Raw genomic sequence first — 20,449 nt, forward strand, 5'->3', positions numbered from 1 at the left:
TACAACTACTTAGGTACAATTATTGAAGAAGATGGTAAAATAGACAAAGAAATAAACAATAAAATAGGAAAAGCAGGGACAATTTATAATACATTAAGAAATACGTTCTTTGGAAAGAAAGAGGTACCCAAAGAAGTCAAAACACAAGTGTACCAAAAAGTGGTTCGACCATCAATCGTCTATGGGAGTGAGTCGTGGACGCTAACAAAGAACAACAAAAGAAAAATCAAAGCTACAGAGATGAGATTCTTGAGAAAAATAGAAGGGGTCACACGAAGAGACAAAATAAGAAACGACACAATAACTCAAGCTCTAAAGATAAAACCCATAGAGACAATTATAGGGGAACGACAGTTAGGATGGTTGGGCCACATCCACAGACTAAACGACACAAGAATAACGAAAAAAGTATATGAAGTCAGAGTACAAGGGAAAAATAAAGTAGGTCGCCCAAGAATGAGATGGGAAGAACAAGTTAGACAAGAAGCAGAGAAGAGAGGACTGCAATGGAGTATGGTAAAACAATTGGCTCAAAATAGAACAGCATGGAAAAGAAGTATCAAAGAAGCACCACAAGATTAAAACATATGGACAGAAAAATGGGTCAAATAAGTAATTTATATTTATTAAAATTGTATTGTTAAAATAAAAGTTTTGTATAATTATTAAAATGTATTGAAATGTAGATATTGAACTAGTTGTAAACAGCCCAACACCGAAAGGTACGAATGGGCTTAACTGATTAAATAAATAAATAAAAATAAATAAATTTATAACCAATAAATATCTATAATAGTAATTTGGTGGAATGCACTTTATGGTAAAATCCAATTCTGACTGAATAGTCCAGAAAGCCACTGCGCATCCGCTAGGAAAAATATTCTAATCCGGATTTTTTGCACAATCTTACTCAAAAAGGACTCCTTTTAACAAATTTGCATGTTGCCAGGACCAAAAGGTGGTCAAACATTTTTTAAACGTTTTTTTTTGTTTTTTTCCTAAAATTATTTTTTTTTGCATGGAAAAAAGTTTTTTTAGGTTTTCTGGATCATTCCAAACAGAAAAGGTCTTTAGTGACTTTTCTCTAAAAATGATAGTTTTTGACATATAAGCGATTAAAAATTGAAAAATTGCGAAATCGGCCATTTTTAACCCTCAAAAACTATGTGAAAAACTGAAAATTTGAATGTTGCCAAGGTAGATAGATATTCTTTAAACATCGATTGATGAAATCCCGAAGAGTTTTTTGCAACACAATATTCAAAACTCCTTTGTTTTTTAATTGCTAATCAAGCGTGCGCGACACTATTTTCCACCGACAGTATGGTGCAAATGAAAGGAATAAATTCGTAATTTCTTAAACTGGCGAATTTAAGGAAAAATTCCGAAACAGGTCGATTTTTATTTTTAAGTTATGATATTGTGGCATATATGGTATACTAGTGAGGTCATCCGTCTGGGCGTGATGACGTAATCGATGATTTTTTTAAATGAGAATAGGGGTCGTGTGGTAGCTCATTTGAAAGGTTATTCAATTCTCTAATTAGTAATGTAAACATTTACATAATTATTTATACAGGGTGTACAAAAATTTTTTATTAAATTAAATTATTTGATAAAAAAAGAAGTAGAAGGACACCCTGTATAAATAATTATGTAAATGTTTACATTACTGAATAGAGAATTGAAGAACCTTTCAAATGAGCTACCACACGACCCCTATTCTCATTTAAAAAAAATCATCGATTACGTCATCACGCCCAGACGGATGACCTCACTAGTATACAATATATGCCACAATATCATAACTTAAAAATAAAAATCGACCTGTTTCGGAATTTTTCCTTAAATTCGCCAGTTTAAGAAATAACGAATTTATTCCTTTCATTTGCACCATACTGTCGGTGGAAAATAGTGTCGCGCACGCTTGATTAGCAATTAAAAAACAAAGGAGTTTTGAATATTGTGTTGCAAAAAACTCTTTGGGATTTCATCAATCGATGTTTAAAGAATATCTATCTACCTTGGCAACATTCAAATTTTCAGTTTTTCACATAGTCTTTGAGGGTTAAAAATGGCCGATTTCGCAATTTTTCAATTTTTAATCGCTTATATGTCAAAAATTATCAACTTTAGAGAAAAGTCACTAAAGACCTTTTCTGTTTGGAATCATCCAAAAAACCTAAAAAAAATTGTTCCATGCAAAAAAAATAATTTTAGGAAAAAAAACAAAAAAAAAAACGTTTAAAAAATTTTTGACCACCTTTTGGTCCTGGCAACATGCAAATTTGTTAAAAGGAGTCCTTTTTGAGTAAGATTGTGCAAAAAATCCGAATTAGAATATTTTTCCTAGCGGATGCGCAGTGGCTTTCTGGACTAGAATTGTATATGGATCTAAATCCCCAATTATTTTCAGCTTCAATAAATATCTAAAACAACAAAAGAAATAATGTTATTGCTTGCAAAATTCATAAATATTGATAAATATCAGAGAAAAATGAACAGTAAATAAAAATTCTTTCCCCTACCTTTCTCCAAACATCTGGAGTTTCCAATAATAATTTCCTTAAATAATCACTTTGCAGTATGACACAGTTTATAAAGTTCACAAAATACAGCAAACGAAATCCAAATGAATCCAAAATAGACAAAATACGACGATAAACAATGAAATGAAATGATATTACAAACATAACCTCTGTAACTTGTAACTTTTTGTTGTATGCCAACCAGAAGTCACGTGGTTTGGATTGCCTAAGTACATAATATACACGCCCGGCAAATTTGAAAATGAATGCAAATTGAATAGTAAATGGCCTCTCTTAAAATATAGGACATTAGTAGTATGTTCATAGAATGTTTTGTGGTAACATTCCACGAATAACTTAATCAGATGTTCACCGAATGTTCCTTAAATGTCCAGGACATTCAAACATTAATAGAACTTTGATAGTACATTCCTGGAATGTTTTGTGTTGTTAGGGATAATGCGACAGTTTTTCGAAAATTTGTTGTCTGGCAATAGACACGTGAGCCCGCAGTGCTCGAGTGGCTATTGCCGAATGACAACAAATTTGAGTAAAAATGTAGCATTACTTTCTTATTTACTCTTACTGTCGTGTTATATTCGTAAGATTATTTTTTATTACGTATCTTATGGATATTTTCTTAAATGTGACAGTTGCCCAAACTAGGAAACTGGTTGCCATTAAACAGAAACAATCTACTTACTTAAAAAAATTCTATCGGTAATTTTCTACAGTAGATAATTCTCAGTATAATTTTAATCTGATTGGACAGAATTGAACACGTGATCAAATATCTTACTATACGATTGGAAGTTAAAATCATTAAAAAAATAATCAGTTTAATTTTTATTTCTGTAGCTTTCTATTGGTCAGAATCTCCTATGAATGAAATAATCACATTTATTAACTGAATTAATAATTTGCAATTACACAAAAAACAGTTATCGAAGAACATTCAAAAGCCGTCTCTTTAAGTTAATGATGACATTTCCAAGTACATAGAATGACATTCTAGTAATGTTTACATATCCACACCAGTGTGAATTTTACTACACGTAATTTGCCGTGTAAAGACAGAAAAAGTAAAGATAGCTGTAAAATATTTGCGAATTATGTGCCCATGCCCTTAAACCAAATAATAATAGGACATAAAGAAATTGAAGTAGAAATACAAAAAGGAAAATGTACAGTGCTACAACAATACCAATAATATCACGTGTTAATGAAAACTGTATTTGACAAGGAACAGGAAACAAAGATAAATGCAATAGAAATGAAGCACATTAGGAAAATAACAGGCAACACTCAGTGAGACAGTGTGTGAAAAAATAAGAAAAAGCACTGGTCAAGAACCTATGTGGGCAAAAATCAAAAAGTGAGAAATGAAATGGTTCGGTCGAGATGGGAAAATCAACGAAAAGAAAAAGAGGCAGATCAGAAGAGAAGTGATTGCGATTGCAGAAAGGAGAAAAATATGAAAGGGAAAAAGGAAAAATCGCAAAGGATATAAAGAAATTAGCGAAGAATAGAAGAGAGTGGGAAAAATGTATAAATGATAAACCAGAATCACACTGGGATACCTGAAAGGATATGGGAGAAAGAAGAAGATATTTCATCTAAATAAAATTTTTCGCATTCAAAAGGTATTTTCTAAATAATACAATCCTTTATATTGACTTTGGCTGTTTAATCCAGGTAGGTATGTTCCTCTTTTTCTTCAACCTATTCAGTCTGGTAAAAAAATGCAACAATTAAAGTTATTTCGTTATTTCCTGTGTTGTTAAGTCCTCTAACATTTTTATTTGCAATAGACATTTTGCAATAGAAGTTTTTGTTTTGAATGAAATTGGAAGAATTAAAAAAGTTATATATCTTTTTGGTACAGATCCTTGCAAAATATTGCGTCAATGATGTTTCAAAGTAAATGTTCTATTTGCATTTCATATTCCAAGTAAACAGTGGGGCATTTACCCTTAATCCTTCATTAAATTTATCTTCTAAACGATTTATAAAAACATTGTTCTGTATGATTCCTAGAAAGATTCAAACTACACGAACTTAAAAGATACACCAATCTTATCTCTACATGTGATATAGACCAGTTGAAAAAAATGTATCAAGGTCATTGGGGAATAAATTATATTTGCAGATTTGAAAACTTGTGCTAAATTAATTTGCATTAAGTGTTGATTTAAACACAACTTTATGGTGGTACACTATAAATATTTGTTATGAACCTAATTGTATAATGGATGGTGCGCCGTACAGTTTATGGTGGTCGGTTTTCAAAAGTTTTTCTTCTTCTTTTTGTGTAGACGCGACTTTCTGTTTTTCTCAATGTGCCTCCAGTAAGTTGTCGTTCCATCGTTTTCGTTCCCTCATCGTCTTCCTATTGGGGAACCGTCTCTCGCTGTTCTGACTACTCTATTTGTTGTCATTTGGCTTATGTGGTCGTTACATTCTATATTCTATTCTTCTGTTTTTTGTTCAGTCTTTAATGTTCTCCAATTTGTATCTCCACCTGTAACTCTAGCTCTGTCCTTACCACCGATTTTTCGAAGCGTTTTCAACTTTGCTGTTTCAAGCATTCTTTTTGCCATCTCTGTAGACGAAGCAACGAAGCACTAAAAAGCCCAAAACCTAGGAATTTTGTGCAGTAAGATGAATCGTCATGGAACTTTTTTCATTCGATTAGAGAGAGTGTCAGGCAACTTTGTGAACTAAATTCATCTAGGGCAAAAATTTTTGTGCATAAGAAAATGCATTTTAAAAGTGCATCTCGAAGAGGTGAAAATGAAAAATTTAGTACTTAGAAAATATTGACGGAAATGAGTTGAATTTTTATACTGGGGGTTTTGCGGATCGCTGAGCACGAATTTCATATCGGCGATGGTCTCCAAGGTACCTGGTGCCCACGGTGGAATTCGTCGCCCAGAGTTTTATGTTATAATCATTAAAAATCAGTCAATATTCATTAGTCGGGGGGTTTTTGGGGTCGCCGGCCACGAATTTAATGTTGGCGATGGCATCCAAGATACCTGGTGCCCAGGGTGGAACTCGTCGCCTAGAGTTTTTAGTTATAATTATCCAAAATCAGCCAAAAACTGATACCCTGGGGGTTTTGGGGGTCGCTGGGTACGAATTTCATGTCGGCGATGGCCTCCAAGGTACCTGGTGCCCAGTGTGGAAGTCGTCGCCTGTAGTCTTATGTTATAATAATTATAAATCAGTCAATATCCATTACGCGGCGGTTTTTGGGGTCGCTGACGACGAATTTAATATCGGCGATGGTTTCCAAGATAGCTGGTGCCTAAAGTGGAACTCGTCGCCAGGAGTTTTTAGTTATAATTATTCAAAATTAGTCAAAAACTATTACTCGGGTGGTTTTGAGGGTCCCTGAGTACGAATGTCATGTCGAAGATGGTGCCCAAGGTACGTGTTGCCAAGGGTTGGAACTCGTTGCCTAGCGTTTTATGTTATAACCATTCAAAATTAGTCAATAACCATTACTCGGAGGGTTTTTGGAGTCGCAAAACACAATTTAATGTTGGCGGTGGTCTCCAAGGTTCCCAGGGTGGAACTCGTCGCCTGGAGTTTTATGTCATAATTATTCAAAATCAGTGAAAAACCATTTTTCTGGGGGTTTTAGGGGGTCGCTTAGTACGAATTCCATGTCGGCGATGGTTCTAAGTTACCTGGTGCCCAGGGTGAAATTCGTCGCCTGGAGTTTTATGTTGTAACCATTCAAAACCAGTCAATAACCATTACTCTGGCGTTTTTGGGGTCTCTGAGTACGAATTTCATGTCGGCGATGGTCTCCAAAGTACCTGGTGCCTAGGGTGGAACTCGTCGCCTGCAGTTTTATGTTATATCCATTCAAAATCAGTCAATATCCATTACTTCGGTGTTTTGAGGGTCGCTAAATATATTTTTCATTAATAATATTTCTTAAAACACTTTTATATTATATCCTAAAAAATTACCCATTTAAAAATAATTTTAAAATTTTGTCGCTTTTAAAGCAGTTGTCGTTAAATTTTGACACTAATGACATTTATTAAATTTTGACATAATTATCATTTCGAGGGTAATTAACTTATATCAGCCATTTTTGGTGTTTTCTGCGGTATTATTTTAATTTTTAGATTTCTAGTCTGCTTTTATATAAAAAAACAGTGGTTTTTAGAACTCTTTAGCGACGTATTAGTATAATATAATGTTGATGGATTACCGTCGAAGGCCGATATGATCAACCAAAAAAGAAGATGTAGGTATATGGTGATTTTTCTATTGACTTTCTTAGGTGTGAATCTGTCTTTTTATTTTACTGCCCCTGGTTTAAAAACAAAGCATATTATATATGTGAATACCTCCATGCTACACTTTTATGTAGTTCTGTTCTTTAAAAAATTTTTAATTAATTTTAAAAAAGATATAAAAAGTGATACCGTATTTAAAGCAAAGTAAGTTTTTAATGTTGGTGTTTTGAAAAAGTCATATATTTGATACTTATTAGTTTTGTTAATTACAGAATAAATAATAATATTATAATATCAAGACGTTTAAGATTGGTATTAAAGGAATTTTCATTATATACAGTCTATAGCTTTATAATTTTGGTTTTCGAAATTGCGGGAGATATTTGTGTAACTTCAACTAAGTATATATATTTTTTTATTTTATTTTACTTTTTTATTAATTTTTTTATTATATTATACAAATAAATTGATTATGAATACGTGCAGTAACATTTAATTTAACACGTATTTTTTAGATTATTGTATACCTACCTTGAAGACCATCGCCAACATGAAATTGGTGCCCAGCGACCACTAAAACCTTCATAGTAATGGTTATTGACTGATTTTTTATGATTATACCATAAAACTCCAGACGACGAGTTCCACCCTGGCCACCAGGTACCTTGGAGACCATCACCGTCATGAAATTCATGTTCAGCGACCCCCAAAACTCCCCGAGTAATGGTATTAAATGATTTGTAATAATCATAACGTAAAACTCCAGACGACGAGTTCCACTTTGGGCACCAGGTACCTTGAAGACCATCGAACACATGAAATTATTGTTCAGCGACCCCCAAAATCCTCAGAATAATGGTTATTGACTGATTTTGAATGATTATAACATAACATAAAACTTCAGGCGACGAGTTCCACCCTGGGCACCAGGTACACAGGAGACCATCGCCGTCATGAAATTCGTGCTCAGTGACCCCTAAAACCCCCCGCGTAATGGTTTTAAATGATTTGGAATAATTATAACATAATACTCCAGACGACGGGCTCCACCCTGGGCACCAGGTATCTTGGAGACCATCGACCACCTGAAACCCTTGTTCAGCGAACCCCAAAACCCTCAGAGTAATGGTTATTGGCTGATTTTGAATGATTATAACATAAAACTCCAGGCGACGAGTTCCACCTTGGGCACCAGGTATCTTGGAGAACATCGCCAACACTAAATTTGTGGCCGGCGACCCAAAAACCCCCCGAGTAATGGATATTGGCTGATTTTTAATGATTATAACGTAAAACTCTAGGCAACGAGTTCCACCATGGGCACCAGGTACCTTGGAGACCATTGCTGATATAAAATTCGTGCTCAGCGATCCCCAAAACCCCCGATTATAAAAATTCAACTTAATTCCATCAATATTGCCCGAGTTCTAAATTTTTCATTTTCTCCTCTTCGAGATGCACTTTTAAAATGCATTTTCTTATGCATGAAAATTTTTGCCCTAGATGAATTTAGTTCACAAAGTTGCCTGACACTCTATCTAATCGAATGCAAAAAGTTGCATGACGATTCATCTTACTGCACAAAATTCCTAGGTTTAATGCTTCGTTGCTTCGTCTACTGTGTCAGGTCGTGTTTCTGCTGCGTATGTCATTATTGGTCTGATGGTTATTTTGTGAATTCTGCTTTTCATTTCTCTTCCGATATTTTTATTTCTCTTTGCAACTCTGTTTGCTCTATTTACTTGATCTTCCAATTCTTTTTCGAGCTTTCCGTAGCTAGACAGTGCACTGCCTAGATATTTAAACTCCATCACTTGTTATATTAGCTGACCCTTTAGCTCTAATTTACCTCTAAGTTCATTTGCTGTTATAACCATGCATTTCGTCTTTTTTGGGAAAATTCTTCTTCCTGTAATGCTGTCTCCTTTAGTGGAAGTTAGCGATTACACTGGCAAATCTGTCTCTGTCCAATGCGGATCTAAACAAAAGATATTGAATCAAGGCCGGTCCAGTTTTAAGATATTTTTAAGCCATGAAATCTGGCGCCTACCGGGACCCCTTTTTTCTTCAATATTCCCCTAGATGATCATTGGGGAAATTAACATATTAATTTTCGAAATAATGTTTGGAAAAATTCATCTTCTTCTTCTACCTCTTTATAAGTAATCCTGCTTGTTCTTTGGCGGATTGTTACCTCTATGGAAGGTTGTTACTACCAATCGGTCGAAAGTTCTTCTATTGATTGGTGATTTATCTCTTGCTATTTTGACCACACGTATGTCACACATTTATGAAGGCTAAATGAAAACTGGGTTAGAAACAGGAGGAAGATGCCTATGTTCAACAGTGAACTTTTGATGATGATGTCTCCACATTCTGCTAATGTGGTTATACCATTCTGTTTTTCTACTTTTAGCAGCTTAGCAGCTTTTGAAAACAAGCAAGACAATAACAATCCCAATACTATCAGAGCTATTTAATGTATGCCTTCATAATAACCAAATCCCTAAAGACTGAAACAAGAGTCAAATTAAATAATACTCCTACACAAAAAAGGAACAAAGTAACCCGCACAAACCTTATGGAAATTAGGTAATTAGGTCCCAGTGGATTTCGTTCATACTTTGGGAAAATACTCTTTGAAGCATCCTGATAAAAAGGTCTCATGGGCACAACTCAATTGTATGAAGAATTTTCAAGATATAGAGGCACAAACTCGGAAAATTATAAGATTTACTGGGTATTCCAATTCCGTGAGTTACTGGTTAGGTATATAGCAACATGTAGAAGTTTGGATCAAGGAAAAAGTACTAGTAGTCTAGGATTATGGACTTTGACCTTGACCTTCAACGGACGTCGTCTTCTAGATTCTAGAGTTTCGAGGGTTTTCGGCATTAAATTGATATTAACAGATTACTCATGGGTTTTTGGGATCGCTAAACACGAATATGCCACCAGAGTTGACCTCCGGAGGACGTAGTGGAACAGCCACTGCAAGGGACGTCATCTTCTAGAATTTCAATGGTTTTCGGCATTTAATTGATGCAAATGAATTTCTGGAGGGTTTTTTGAGGTCGCTAAACACGAATATGCCATCAGAACCGACTCCTGGAGCACCTGGTTTCAAAGGTCATTGAAAGGTGCTCCTGGAGTTTCGAGGGTCTTTGGTACTAAATTAATGCAAACGGATTAGTTATAGGTTTTTGGGGTTGCTGAGCATGAATATGTGATCAACACAGACACAGGAGCACCTGTCAAATAAGACAGGTTATCTTCTGGAGTTAAAAACCTAAGAGTAATCCATTTGATGCCTCCGAAACTCCAGAAGATAACCTGTCTTAGGCACCAGGTGCTCCTGTGTCTGTGCTGATCACGTATTCGTGTTCAGCAACCCCAAAAACCTATAACTAGTCCGTTTGCATTAATGTAGTACCAAAGACCCTCGAAACTCCAGCAGGTCCTTTCATTGACCTTGGAAACCAGGTGTTCCGGGAGTCGATTCTGGTGGCATATTCGTGTTTAGCGACCTCAAAAAACCCTCCAGTAATTCATTTGTATCAATTACATGCCGAAACCCCTCGAAACTCGAGAAGATGACGTCCGTTGAAGGTCAAGGTCAAATTAAAGGTCGCCATTGGATAGCCAGGAAGAAATCCTAGACTTCTTCTTCTTAACGTGTCCTATTAAGTCCCCTTGACGTTGGCGATTAACATGGCGAAACTGTCTCTGTTTCGAGCTATTCTAAATAGGTGTTCTGCTTTCTTTATTCCTGTCCATTCCCGGATATTCTTCAACCAAGAAGCCGGCTTTCTACCAATTCCTCTGCGTCCTTCAATTTTACCCATCATAATAAGTTAAAGAATATTATACCGGTCTCCCCTTACTACGTGTCCATAATAGGCCATCTTTCTATATTTGATGTTATCAAGCAGTTCGCGGGCAGCATTTGCTCTCTTAAGGACTGCCATATTTGTCAGCATAGGCGTCCATAATCCTAGACTACTAGTACTTTTCTTTGATCCAAACTTCTAGATGTTGTCAGATAACCAGTAACTCAGGGAATTGGAATACCCAGTAAATCTTATAATTTTCCGAGTTTGTGCCTCTGAATTCTTTGTGTGATATCTTAAAAATCCTTCATACGATTGAGTTGTGTGCATGAGAACTTTTTATTAGGATGCTTCAAAGAGTATTTTCCAAAGTATGAACGAAATCCACTGGGACCTAATTTTCATAAGGTTTGTGCGGGGTACTTTGATCTCAATAATTCTATAACTATAACTATATCGTTGCCAGTCGAGTGCACAAACTATTTAACAACCGTGTGACTTATAAAATGTATAATTACAAACAGGTTGAACGGGTTTCCGTAAAGGATATGCATAGTACATCTGACCATCTACTGGTATTTGATGAATAAGGCAAATGAATACCAACTACATATCCGTATTTCTTGCCTTCGTAGACTTTGAAAAGGCATTTCGGCAAAAACTTTTAAACAGTTAAAGTAGGTAATCAATAGAGAGATTTTGCACCTCTTATTTTGCAATTCCGTTATGGTTATCGTTATACTACGTCTGCGCAGTAGCGAATATATGATCCGTTATCGTTATTAAACATAAGGGATTCCGTAATTTACGGAGGTTTAAAGTAGTGCTTATCGTTATCGTTATAGTAATGGTTAAATTGCTTTGTTGCCAGAATGTAAAAAAATCAGTAAAATTACATTTACATAGATTCTAATTTTGATTACCTATAAATTAAAATATCAAAAACTGTTCAAGTATATGCTTAAAATTACAATAACGTTGTGAAGTGAGGTTATGTTTAAATAACGATAACGATGACACGAAAAACCTACTTGACAGGCTGCAAAAACTCTGCTTTTTAACGTTGCCGTAATCGTTATGCTTAATAAAGTTAACCATAGCGGAGCCAAAATCAGCGGTTATTTTAAGAGGTGCAAAATCTCTCTATTAAATCGTTAACCCGCCGTTACACGCGTCTTCTACTGTGACGTGGTTGCACGCGTATGAGCGTCGCCCTCACCTACATAAATTCGACTTATTTCGAGGAAGAATGAATGTCAACATGTATAAATATAAAATGGGTTGTACTCACATATTATAGAAAGTCTCGTAAACCAATTTTTTTATTAATTTAACAAAACAAAAGTAAAAATAATATACATAGATCAAAAGCAAGTTTTCTTAATTTTCAATTTCCGCAAGCCACTGAAGAAATTAACGTTCTTTACCCGAATTCATTTTACTAAAAATACAAATTAAAATTAACAACTGTTCTGAAGCTATTTCTTTGTGGCATTTATGTAATTAACTATTAATATTTTCTATTTTGATAACGACGTCCGAGGTGGAATTCGAAACGTCAATTAAATCAATTTTTCAAGTTAAATTGTGGCTTATTTCCCAATTAGAATAGGTAAATTTAAAAATGGGTTCTTAACCAGTGGCGCACCTAGAATTTTCCTCTGGGGGGGTCTTGCTTGGGCACCGAAAGTTTTTTGTATTATTTGTGAAAGACAAGTTACATTTTCCTACTTTCTTTTATATATATTTCTATATGCTCTGGGTGGGATTTTAACCCCCAAACCCCCCGCTCGGTGTGCCACTGTTCCTAACCTAATCCAAACAATAATATTTTAACTAAACCTACCTAAATATTAAATACACACCTAAAAGTTTCTTTGAGATAACAGAAACGTGATTTCACCGTGATTGCACGCGCAGTGAGGAATTCCCTCACTTGAAGAGGGATGTCTCTTCTTTCAACTATTACACAGCACACTGACCGCCTGAAATATTTTATAACTTTTTCATACCCTCTCATGAACCATGCTAAAGGCATTCCTGTGTGCTTAAGATTATCGTATTAGTTTACACAATTTCATTGGTTATAAACATATATGGTGGGGGATTCCCTCATAGCGCGTGTAACGGCGGGTTAATAAGTTGGAGGCCTTCGAAATGAGGACCTTGCGAAGAATGGACAGATAGGGTGGGAAACGAGGAAATCTTAAGAAGAGCAAACACTGGGAGATAATTGCTCAACTTGAACAAGGTACGAAAAATTGGATACCTGGGCCATATCCTGAGAGGGAAAAAATATGCAACCCCTCAACTAATCACCCAAGGAAATATTGAGGGCACGAGGGGAGTAGGTCTCAAACAAATGTCGTGGCTGCGAAATATAAAGAACTGGACAAGCGTAACTAACACTGGCGAACTTTTGCATGCCGCAAAAAACATACGTCACGGCATCAGAAGAAGAATCAATAAAGTCACATAGTGCTAATTTTTATAATGGAGATACGAGTCGGTATTTTATTAAATATTTTTTTTTGAGTTGTTTGTGCTGAATCATTTGTAATTTTCTATATACATCTATAAAATAATCTAAAATAGGAACTATAAAACGTACTACGTACTTACTCGACGTTTAGGCAGGATTTTTTCCACCCGGAACTTTCGTAAATTCCAAAATTTATGCTTAACCTCTGAGTGGCGCTTTCCTGCCATGGACGTGGATAATAATTTCAGTGAATTATTAGATAAGCTTATCTGTATCTTCAATAAAGCATTTCCTTTAAATGCAATTAAGCCAAAACATCACAAACCCTGGACTACTAAAGGTATCCGAATATTTTCCAAGAATATGCGTTCTCTTCTCTATATCAAGAAATTTACTACCAACGTCTCTATCACTGAATATATCACCAAGTACAGGGCAACCTATCTTAAACTTATAAAATCAGCTAAAAAAGTCTACTACCAGAACCGTCTGGGAAGCTCCAAAAGTGTTGCAAAAGAAACTTGGTCCATAATAAACGATCTTCGAAATAAAACCCACACTGCTCAAACATTTTCCCTTCCAGACCCTGAAAATCTAAATGAATACTTTGTTAATGTGAGTAAAAATATTACATCAACTATTTTGCCACAACAAGATCCCATTTCCTATCTCCCTAACTCAAGAAAGGTCTCGAATTCATTCTTTATAAAACCAGTCGATAAATCTGAACTGATCCAAACAATCAATAGTATCAAAAGCAAATCTTCCTGTAGTACTGATGGTCTATCGATAAAAATTTTTTCTAATCTTCCAGAAAATGTGTTAGAAGTCCTCATCTCACTAATTAATTATTCTTTTGAGAAAGGTAAATTTCCAGAGTGCCTGAAGACAGCCATCATTATTCCTCTTCATAACTTCATAAGGGTGGTGAAATATCTAATACCTGCAATTATAGACCTATTACACTACTACCGGTACTCTCCAAAATCATTGAGAGACTCATAAAAGCCCGACTTATGTCCTTTCTAGTTGAAAACAACATTTTATCACGAAATCAGTTCGACTTTTTAAATAATAAATGCACCACTGATGCCATGTTTTCTGTACTACATGAGGTTTATCAAGCACTGAACAATAATCTTCACACTGCCACCGTTTTTTGTGACTACACCAAAGCTTTTGATTGTGTAAATCACAACATTTTGATAAAAAACTAAATTTCTACGGAATTCGAGGCATTTCTTTAGATTGGTTCCAATCTTACTTGGATGATAGGAAACAACTGGTTAGAGCAAATGATACAGACTCTAGTCTCAAAAACATTGTATGTGGGGTACCTCAAGGTTCAGTATTGGGTCCTCTACTTTTCCTTATCTTTATTAATGACATCACTCATTTAAAAATTGATGGAAAAATCTTTCTTTTTGCTGATGATACCAGTATCACTTGGAGCAACTCAAATATTGCAACTCTTCATGCTACTATAACTTCTGATCTACTTACAATAAAAACCTGGTCTGACTCAAATTTACTCTCGTTTAACGTAGATAAAACAGTAGCATTGTCTTATAAAGGAACTCTTCAACCCTTACCTCTTAATAACAGCCAGATCAGTACCGTTGATTCTGTAAAATTTCTTGGTATTTTTTTAGACAGCAACCTTAAATGGTCCCTCCATATCGATTTGTTACGGAAGAAACTCTCTTCAGCTTGCTATGCTATAAGATCTGTTTCGAATGAACTCAATTTAGCATCTTCCAAAATAACATATTTTTCTTTGTTCGAGTCACATCTTCGTTATGGTCTTCCTTTTTGGGGTTCTGGTACAGCTGCCCAATTCGATGTTATTTTTAAATTACAAAAAAGAGCAATAAGATATCTGTTTGGCCTCAGAAGAACAACACATTGCAGAAGTTATTTCAAAGATCACGGAATTTTAACCCTTCCATCTTTGTATATTTTAGAAACTGTTTGCTTAATTCGTAAACATCTACATGTCTTTCTACCAAGACCTAATCATGACTACTTCAGGAGAAATTCTACGTTTGACGTTTATTTGCCGACCCCGTCCTCGGAGTTAGTAAGGAAATCGATATTATATTCCGCAAAAAAATGTGCAACCATCTCCCCCTACAACTAAAATCGGCACCATCTTTCCACAAATTCCGTAAACTGACAAAAGCCTACCTGTCTGAAAGACCATATTATTCAGTAGATGATTTTTTTAGTCAATAACTAAGAAATTACAGTACCCTTTGCACAAGTAGTATTTTTATTATTTTTTTATCTATATTTGGGTGTCATATGCAGCAGCTTAACTTTTTAACTTTTAAACCTTTTTTATTAATTATTAGGTACACTATGCATTTGCAATTTATTTAAATTTTTGCAATTGATTATTTCTGTTTTAACTTCATTATTATTATTATTATTTAAATATATTGACGACTTATGTAATTTTAGTAAATTGGATTGTTAGTGTTTTTGTTTTTTGACTATTTATAAGCTTTGTCGATAAAATTGTAAAAATTTTCATGGCAATAAAGCATATTTCTATTCTATTCTATAATTATTATAAGCTGGTATCAAAAGTTAAACAATCATTTATACAATATTTGCTATGTCTTGTCCATACCACAGCTAAAAAAGACACGTAGAAACAACCTGTCTACAAGAGGCGAATATACTGTGATTTTGTTTATCAAAATATTCCACTCTTATGGCGACTTGGAGAACTTAGAATATATTGCGTAACATGTTTTTAAGAAATATTGTTATTATGTACACAAAACATTTTGCCAGATTGTTTGGATTGTTTTATATTTATTTACACGAATTTATTGAAAGCAGAGTTGCGCTCGGGCGCCATCTCTCGCATCCATGCGCTTGTTTCACACACTAAGAATTTTGAACGTGCGATGGTTGAAATGCACATAGTGGCTCGAGCAATCATATGGAATCTTTCACCCTTCACCGCTTGAAACTTTCGGTGAAGGGAGCAAGATTTCATATGATTGCTCGAGCCACTATGTACATTTCAACCATCGCACGTTCAAAATTCTTAGTGTGTGGAACACGCGTAATTTTCAGCGTTTTCTGTCGAAGCAAACTTCAGTTTTTAAATATCTAGCGGTCACTGCATCTTCGTCATCTTCTCTGCAGGGCCTTATTGGTCTACCTCGTTTTCTTCTAGTGGGCAGAGTCCATTTTCAATCTGTTTTAGCCATTTATTTACAGGTATTCTCTGCAGGTGTCCATACTAGTTTAGTCTTTAGGCTTCAATTGTCTACGTCAATTTCCACTTATCTCCTAGTATCTCGTTCTTCACCCTATTAAGTTTACTGAGCCGGCAATATCGTCTCCAATAGTCTCTTTGATTTTTCTATTATTGATTTATAAATAATTCTTCTTTAATTTTATTTTCTGATTTTGTTATTTCACAGTAGTCCATGTAGCTGTCTAGTGGTTGCTCTTGCCTGACTAATCTCTGGAATGTATTTCTTCGTTACTTCATTTTGATGTTATCTGGACTCCCAAGAATTTGAAGGTTTCAGTTAATTTCATAGTTCTTATTTCAAATTGTAGGGTTTGTGGGTCTTCTCCTGCAACAAAGTCCTGGATTTTTTGTACATTAATTGTAAGGGCCCACTTGGTGTACTCCTTTTCGAGTTTTGGTGGGATGTGTGATGTAGTCTATATCACCCTCGTCTTCAGCTAGAATTCTTTAATCCAGTGGCAGATCTTCGGGGAGGAAAATGGGGTTTACCTCCCTAACAAGGTCCAAAATTAAAGAAAAAAAATTGTTGCAGTATAAAAATATATTAGCGGACATGAAAGTTAAGCCACATACATAGAAATAAATCCAACACAATAAATACGCTAGTTAGGAAAATTAAGGAACTTATACATATAAGTTATTATTTATGTCTTTTATGTGGTTTGGGTTTACCTTCCTTATGTCTTTTGGTTGGTGTTTAATTGGAAGTTCCCCCCTAAGGCAAATATCCCTCCTAAGGCAAATGTCTAGATCCGTCACTGGTTTGATGGTCAGCGAAATGTATCGTGTACAATGTATATTGTCTTCGATTGGGATGCCAATATTGCAACACTATTCTTCTCCACACTGAAAGGGCCTCATTTAGATTTATTTTGAGAGTGTAGGTGCTATGCAGGACCTTTTATATTTTTGAAGTTATACTTCTTTAGGCGCGGTTTCATTGAGGGTGAAATTTTATTAATCTGCGCGCATGCGCACACATGCAGTATATAGTTCGTTACTAAATGTTTTAATTTATGTATGTATCAGTCCAGAAAAGGTGTGGAAAGAATATATTAGTGTTTTTAAATATATTTTTCTAAAAACGTGTTAAAAATGCAATTTATAGCACTCCGTAGGAGCGTTAAAAATGCTACTTTAAAGCACCAGTGCTTTAAAATTTTTAAGGTTAAGTTAGTTAAAAGTGAATTGTCAAATTGAGAAACGTCAAAATATTTATATTTCATTTATTAACATTAATATTAATAATACAACTTGCGCAATTTGAAAAAGGTGGTTTAAAAGTTTTTTTAAATTTAATTTAAACTATATTATTGCATTTTTAACACGTTTGTAGAAAACTATTAAAATTTGTTAGAATATACAAAAATAAAAGTCGTTATTCTGATTTACATATTGACAGTAGAGGCAGTATTGGTGTAATGTCAAGAAAAATATAAAAATGGAATGTCAGTCAAGTTCAAGTAAAAGTTTTTGTAGGTATTGTCCTGTAATTGAGAATGAATAAATTATAATTGTTGATATACAAGACGTTTGTAGAAAAAATATTGTATGATACATATAGGTATGTGTTAAAAAATACATTTTTAAGGCACTCATGTGAATTGCAGAATGAGCGAAGCGAATCTTTCACACGAAACTTTCATATACGTGCCTTAAAATTGTACTTTTAACATTTATATCATAAATAACTATTATTATAATTTTTGTGTATTTGGACTTGTCTACCTCGGGAATAAGATAATAAGTAATATTTAAAGTATTTTATAATTCACTTCATCTGTTTGTCACTATGTCTGACAAATCTTGTAGCCCGGATAAACAAAAGGGTATAGCTCAGTGGCAGAGCGTTGGACTGGAGATCAAGAGGATCCCGGTTCGAATCCTGGTGTTTTCTGATCTTTTTTAATTTTTGGTATTGTTTTAATAAAAATTTTCCAAAGTAGTAATAGGTCTGGATCCCGCGTATGAAAAAAAAGTTGATTAATAGCAAGGTGAAAATTTGTTAATAGCTTAAGGGTGTCTAGTCGGATAAACTTTGATATATGGGAACACTGGAACAGGGGCAGTTTTAATTGTGGAACAGGTTAAAATTTGGAACGTTCAGACCAGGAAAACGGCACATTTATTTTGTCCGACAGAACAGACTTAAACTCTCCGAACAGAGATTAAACTCTCATGCAAAAATCAGACTGCTATTTATCACCTGTCATAATTCCTGTCATTTGACATATTCTACATGTTCCACTCATTAAAACGACCATTTGGTGATAATAATAATAATAATAATAGCTTTATTGCCCAACAGTTTCCCATTTGTAGGACAAATACAGAAAAAAAAATAATCACATAATTCATTAGTATAACATCTACAAAGTAATAGTAGAGACCTAATCTAAGTAAAGAGAAGCCATTTTTAACAAATCATTAAGTGAGCACGAAAAAAATATCACAATGATTGCAAATACTATTATAATTCTTACACATGACAAAAAGAGGCGATTTAACTAATATATTTGTTCTTGCTCTTGGACACTTAAATAAAACGTTTGATCTAGATCTAACTCGAGGAAGGTTGAAATTAATTTGTGCTAATAAATCACTACAGTCAATACTGTTATGTAATAATAATTTATACAAGAATGTTAATGAACTAATTTCTCTCCTTAATTCTAAACTAACCATGTCAACTCTACAACATAATGTATTATTATCACATCCACGGTTAGGATAGATTCCATCAATTTTAAATATCAGATATTTTATAAGTTTTCTCTGTACTTTTTCAATATCTTTTGTATAACAATTATATATAGGATACCAAACTAAACTGCAATATTCTAATTTTGGACGTACTAGAGAATAGTATAATAATTTTATTGGTGTTATGTTGGTGAAGTTTCTGCAATTCCTAATAATGAAACCGTACATTCTCATAGCTTCAGAAACTTTTTGTTCAATATGCAAATTGAAAGTTAACTTGCAGTCAAAAATGACACCTAAGTCTTTGAGGCTATTACATTTTTCCAAAACAGAGTTCTGAATTATATAGTTAAAGTTAACTGTCGTCAATTTCCTGCAAAAACTCACTACTTTACATTTTGCAGAATTTAATAGTAGTTTGTTATTAGTACACCATGTATCAATAGCAGTTAAGTTACGCTGAAGTTCTAAACAATCGCCAATAGTGTCGATCTTACAGAAAATTTTCAAGTCGTCCGCAAAACACAATTTTTTACAGTTAATTTCTTGAAACAAATCATTAATATAAAGTAAAAATAATAACGGTCCTAGATTGGAGCCTTGCGGAACACCAGACTTAGACAGAATTAAATCTGACTTAAAGCCATTATAGAATACATACTTCCTATTAATAATCCTTCCTATTAAATAACTACCAAAGAATTTAATTAAATTAACAGAAAATCCTAAATTTGATAACTTGGATAATAAATACGGATGAACCACCTTATCAAATGCCTTCGAGAAATCTGTATATACGACATCAATTTGTCCTTGTTCATCTAATACTTCAGAAATAAATTGTGTCATCACTACCAGGTTTGTGACGGTAGATCGTTTATCTATGAATCCGTGTTGAAAAGGTGCAATATAGCCGCGAACACACGGATATATACGATTATACAGAACAATCTCGAAAATCTTTGAGAAGTTACACAACAGAGAGACAGGTCTGTAATTAGATATATCAGATTTAACTACATTTTTAAATATAGGACATACTTTTGACTCTTTCCATATTTCAGGATATTTTCCAGTTTCCAAAGACAAGTTAAACAGTTTTTGAAGCGGTTTGACAAATATTCGTGTACAATCTTTAACTAGAAATGTTGGAATATTATCTGGACCAGTCGCCATTTTATTTTTTAATCTTTTAAAAGCTACCAGAATTTCATTTTCTTCAAATTTCAAAAAATTAATGGTTGGTAAATTAAAACCCTGAACGCTGATGTCCTCTGGTTCATTATTGTCAGTAGATACATATACTTTTTCAAAAAATGTTTTAAAAGCGTTGACAATATCCTGGGGATTATCAAAAGTATTTCCCTCAT

This window comes from Diabrotica virgifera, chromosome 1, assembly GCF_917563875.1.
Source record: "Diabrotica virgifera virgifera chromosome 1, PGI_DIABVI_V3a".
Taxonomy (NCBI): domain Eukaryota; kingdom Metazoa; phylum Arthropoda; class Insecta; order Coleoptera; family Chrysomelidae; genus Diabrotica; species Diabrotica virgifera.